At 36.9% G+C, this 6,106-nt stretch overlaps 1 long non-coding RNA gene across 3 annotated transcripts; it reads left to right on the forward strand.

Moving 5' to 3' along the window:
• Positions 1-1,494: 1,494 nt before the first annotated feature.
• Positions 1,495-4,445, forward strand: LOC131155007 (uncharacterized). 3 transcript variants are annotated; one of them, XR_009136732.1, is made up of 4 exons: positions 1,528-1,593; positions 1,668-1,754; positions 1,851-1,952; positions 2,049-4,445. It is a non-coding gene; the product is annotated as an uncharacterized LOC131155007 (long non-coding RNA). The 3 variants fall into 3 exon arrangements; XR_009136731.1 differs by having other exon boundaries at positions 1,565-1,593; positions 1,668-1,722; XR_009136733.1 differs by having other exon boundaries at positions 1,495-1,722.
• Positions 4,446-6,106: the final 1,661 nt, after the last annotated feature.

Consider the following 6,106-nt stretch of genomic DNA (forward strand, 5'->3'; position numbering starts at 1 on the left):
ATCAACGAGTTACTATAGTGGTTGCATTGTCAACGGCTTAAGATTTCATACGAAATCCCTCGAACTGTATAGAAGAACCCATAATTTTGGAGTTACGGTGCTAGGCATAGAAGAAGATGAGGATATTGACTACTTTGGTATCTTGGATGACATTATTGAGCTTAACTATGGAGCCAATAGACTCGTCCACTTGTTCAAGTATGCCTGGTGGGACATTAGCAATAAAAAGAGTGGGATAAAAATGGGTGCCCAGTGTTCTTCTTTAAGGACACAAAATTAAAGGGTGAATGACATGTGGCCCAAAAAATTCCTCCCCGAAGTTTGTATGATATTATAATTTTCGTAGATAGGGAGAAAAGTGTCAACAAGGATGCTTTCCAAGAAGATGAGCCATATGTTAGTGCAGCAACACAATCACTTTCAATGTTCTTGAGAAAGGAGTTGATTTTATACCATTGAATAGGGTTGGTGCTACGGTAGAACACGTAAGGGCTGCTGACATTGGAATTGACCCTTCTGTACATGTTCACTTCATCGACAATGATGAAACTGATGGACAAGATGAAACTATGGTCGAGTAATGTAGTGAGGAGGAAGACATATTAGAAAGTGAGAATGATATTGATATTGAGGATGTATAGGGGGTAAGCACATTATGTTGTCACCATGTATCTTATATGTGTAAATAACCAAAATATATTTACTATACATCCATTTAATATGCAATCTTCTTATATTTACTTATGTATAATTTTGAAGACATGGCACTAGAAGGTCATTGATTAGTTCAGGCTAGGCTCTCCACTATGGCATCCCACTAGGATAATGCATCATCTTTGAAACCAATGGAGCACGTCGGTGATGATGCGCCACCTTCTGAGCCCATGGGAACCCAACCCAACATCCTTCCACAAACTAGGGAGACCCAGGGTGAGTTACCCACCATTATGAGTAGTGTTGGTAAGATTATAAGTATTTAATTGATGTTAATATATTGATTGTCATACATGTGCATTTATAATGAATCCTTTAACTCTTATTTTAGCATCGATCTGAATGACATAGGCAATGAGGTTAGGCCATGGTGTGGCAAAGAACACGATGCCCCACAAGCACTTGGAGAGGACGCAACGGCAGATCAAGATCTGACATTCGTCTAGGATACACGGCACCGTTGGACGATTGGTGCGCAATGTGGACACAGGAGGTCGGCATTATATGCCGAAAATTTGCTCTAGTCACTTGATTTACCTAGCCAAAGATGATTGAGGATCAGCGCTTGGCTATTTACAAGCACATCTTGGTACGTAACCCTAAACCATTTCTTTTACTTTTAATATACTACACTATTAACTGTCTAACATTCTATATGTATTTCATATACAGTAAAAGTTTGATATTGACATTTTCACTGAAAAGCATGTAAAAAAAGTGGTGAACGTGGAGTTATGCGCTCGGTTTAAGAGCTATTGCAACAAAATGCATAGGAATTTTAAGGCAATGGGAGATGAGGCTGAACAACACTCGTATGATAAGATCTCCCACGAGGATTGGGAGGTGGTGTGTTGTCATTTTCGTGACCCTCACTATCAGGTGATGTGTTTATCGTACTATAACTACTTTTTGGTATCGATGTGGAATATTATCCCATTACTTCTTCGTTGTAGGCTATTTGCTAACAAAATTTTGAGAACCACAACAAATTAGATGCAACACATTGTGGTGGGTTGAGGTTATTTGTGAATTATCAAAAGGTCATTTCTATAAAACTATTTGAGTATTACATTACAAGTGTTATTTATGTTTACAGTTCCGAAATTGTTAATATGACGTTTTATATAATAATGTAGCGTGATCCCTTTAATGGAGAACTGGAGCTGAGGTCTTCCCTTTATTAGAGAACACATCAAAGGCCATCAGGGGAGTGGTGCGAGGGGGCTCAGAGCAAACATGTAAGTCAGTTATAGTATTTAGTTCATTATTGAATTCAAAATGTCATTGTTGTATTGTTATTTATTCATTTTCTTCATTTTTGTGATTGAAAATAGGAGAAGATGGTCCAAATAAGGGATGCACCCGTTCCTGAGGGTAGTAAGCCACCCACAGATGATGAGATCTAAGATCAGGTGCTTGGGCATCGAGCCGGGGGGGGGGGGGGGTGCATGTGATCGGTCTTGAGTGCAAGTGCGGTTTCTCATGCTGAAAATGAACGAGGGCGTCAAGCCAACAAGTCTCGAGCGAAGGAGCTGTCTATCAGGTTGGAGATGGTGGAAACTGAGAACCAAACGTTAAAACAGCAGATGATTGATATGCAATATTGGAGAGCAGGGATGGAACAACTGGTGCACGGAGCACATCGAGATGATGTGAGTGGCTCCTCCTCTAATTCATGTAAATGGTATTTATAAACTAAATGTTATCATTATGATTTATTTGAGAATTGAATTCTTATGAACAAATGACATGAATTGGAGCTAATAATTCTAATTTCAATTTCTCAAATTGAATTTGAATTACCAAAACCCATATTGATTATTCACTAATTTATTTAAGTGATAAGTGTTATAAATATTTTTTTAGTGCTCCCAAATAAATGTTAAATCTTACTTTATTTTTAATAGTGTGATTGGAGGTGTTAATGGCCTTCTACAAAAGGCCTCATGCCTATAATCTCAAGGCAAGGACCTTTCACACCATTGTGTTGTTTGCGCCTATGGAACATATCTAGAAGTTGTTTAGGTATTTCCAAGATGATGATGATGAAGAATTATAGGTTTAAATAATTTTCAACAAATAAGGTTGGGAAAGGGTTGTGTTTTATTGTATTTTATCGTTTTTAATTAAGGATAACAGTTTAGCATAGTAGGCATGAAAACCCTTTTTATAGAGGAGTCATGTTTTTCCACATGACTTTTTTGAGAGAGAAACTGAGAAGCATCAGCCAAGGTGGGAGCGAAGTTGCTCTTCACACTAATAACCTTATTTTTTGTAGTGATATAAGTGCCTACAACAAAATAAAACACACAACATTATTAGTAATTAAATGTCATATTGAAAACTTATAAGATTAAACAACAAAACTTTTAATAGAGAAATATTAATAGTTGTTATTAATTAATTATTTACCATAACTCTTTATTGCACTATTAAGTGCCCATTAGTGTCAAAGTAATCAAAAAGTGTCCTTATTTACACTTTGAACATATTGCTTAACGGAGAACAGTAGGTGGTAGGGCCACAGGGTACAACTCAGTTTCATAGGTATGCATGTCTTACACTTGTGAGCTGCATGTATACATGTAGATGAGAGAGAGAGAGAGAGAGAGTATTTGTCCTTAATTACCATTTGAAACATATTGCTTAATGTTGAACAACAGTTGGTAGGGCCCAGGGGACAACTCACTTATTATGGCTATGCATGCTAAACATTTGTGTGGCTGCATGTATATGCAGTGTCGGCATCCACACACGTTTCCATCAATATATGGCATAAAGCCCAACATGTGTGTGTGTGTGTGAGAGAGAGAGGGGGAGGGAGAGAGAGAGTATTTGTCCTTATTTACCCTTTGAAACATATTGCTTAATGGAGAACAACAGTTGGTAGGGCCCAAGGGACAACTCACTTATTAAGGCTATGCATGCCAAACATTTGTGTGGCTGCATGTATGTGTAGTGTCGGCATCCACACACGTTTCCATCAATATATGGCATAAAGCCCAATATGTGTGTGTGAGTGTGTGTGTGTGTGTGTGTGTGAGAGAGAGAGAGAGAGAGAGAGAGAGAGAGAGAGAGAGAGAGAGAGAGAGAGAGAGAGGGAGGTTTATATAAACCCAAAAAGGTCATTGGTTTTCCAAGATAAACCCTTTATCAAGCTCTCTTTAGCAAATTGGATTTTGAAAGTGGATTCAAAAAGCTATAATAGGATGGTCCATAAATGGGTTATAATGGTGAGCTTGGTAATCATAGTCACTCATCTTCTACAATATAATAATGCTCGCCAACTCAAAGCATCAACATATGGAGAAAATGTTGAGAAAATAGTAAGGGAAAGTATTGAAAATAAAGAGAAGGAGAAGGATGGAGCACGAGCAATGCAGGGGAGAATGGACTTGGAGGAGGTGAAAAGTCTATTGCCGCATTTTTCGCCTCTGTCACCACTTCCATTTCTTCCACCATTACAAAGGTCCGAGTTCCCACCATTCCCCCTTCCCCCTATTCCTCCCCCATCACAGCCTCCCCCACCGTAGTTTCTCACATTTCCCACATGTTATGGGACTTGTTTTACCTTCTAAAACTCTAGTTGGTTGCTTTTATCGTTGCTATGTTGTTATTTCTATGTTTTTGTTACCTTGTGTTATGTCTTTTCCGAGTGAAACCTCAGTATTGTGGAAAATAATGGTTATGCTTAGTTTAACATTAAAAATAAATTCCCTTAACTAGTCTAATATTATCCCATTCTTTTGTTTAAAGTCTAAAATTTATCAAATGATATGTACCTATTTCTTCTAGACATATATAATTTTATTTGGACATCGTATATGTAAAAATCAAATATTTATATGAGTTGTCTTGATTTTCAAGATTTCTCAAAAAAAAAAAAAAAAAAAAAAAAAGAGTTTCAAGGGTCTCGATTCCGTTAGAAAAAGGTGTAGTCACAAGAGGGGGAGGTGAATTGGGTATTTTAAAAATTTAAGCTAATGTTTTAACAATTTTAACCACAACTTAAGCACGTGATCTAAATGAACAAATGCAATTAACAATCACAAAAAAATAGAAACAAATATAAGTGTGCTTAATTTAAAGAGATCAGGAAAGAGAGAATAAAACCCATATTTTTACAAGGTTCAGCAATCCTTCCCTACGTATTTGCCTCAAGCAACCCACTTTATGATTTCATTGATATGGAGGACTTATGAAAGACACATTTTTACGTCCTCAATAATTGTGATGAAACGGTTCCATATGTCGAGTACATGGTTTCGAACTCCATAATGTGCACTATGTATACATATGCATATGCATATATATATATATATATATATATATATATATATATATATACTTATATACTTAGTTGACATTAACATGTACTATTGTTGCATATAATAAACATAATCCTGAACTTCTGACCCAAAATAAAAGAAATGTTGATGAAAGACATAAGAAGAAATTTGTCAATTGGTTTGGGAGCTGTGTAAGTAACGAATTTTATGTGAGTTCGAAGCATTGTACAGTTTCAATATTGACGGTTTACTCATCTAAACTTCTTTTTAATTAATAAATAAAAGTCATGTATTATAATAAAGAACCAATGGCAACTAAATATTTATACGCATTGGTATGTGACCCCAATCAACGAGTTAACTACTACAGTGGTTGCATTGTCAACGAATTAAGATTTCATATGAAGTCCCTCGAATTGCATAGAAGAACCCAAAACTGTGGAGTTGCGGTGCTAGGCATAGAAGGAGATGAGGATATTGACTACTTTGGTGTCTTGGATTACATTATTGAGCTTAACTATGGAGCCAACAGACTCGTCCACTTGTTCAAGTGTGCCTCGTGGGACATTAGCAATAAAAAAGTGGGATAAACATGGATGCCTACTTTACCAGTGTCAATTTTAGTAAGACATGGTATCAAAATGATCCTTTTGTGCTAGTGAAGGCAGAACAAGTGTTTTGCCTTAAGGACACAAAATCGAAGGGTGAATGGCACGTGTGCCAAAAAATTCCTCCTTGAAGTTTTTGTGATATTACAAAAGTCACAGATAAGGAGAAGAGTGTCAACGAGGATGCTTTCCAAGAAGATGAGCCATCTGTCAATGCAGCAACACAATCTGTTTTCAATGTTGTTAAGGAAGGAGTTGATCCTATACCATTGAATAGGGTTGGTGCCACGAAAGAACATGTAGGGACTACTAACATTGGAATTGACCCTTCTGTACATGTTCACTTCATCGACAATGATGAAACTGATGGGGTAGATGAAACTATGGTCGAATACTGTAGTGAGGAGGAAGACATATTAGAAAGTGAGGATGATACTGATATTAAGGATGTATAGGGGGTAAGCACATTTGATGGGATCAACATGCCTTGCCCCT

Source organism: Malania oleifera, chromosome 5 (assembly GCF_029873635.1).
Source record: "Malania oleifera isolate guangnan ecotype guangnan chromosome 5, ASM2987363v1, whole genome shotgun sequence".
NCBI lineage: Eukaryota > Viridiplantae > Streptophyta > Magnoliopsida > Santalales > Ximeniaceae > Malania > Malania oleifera.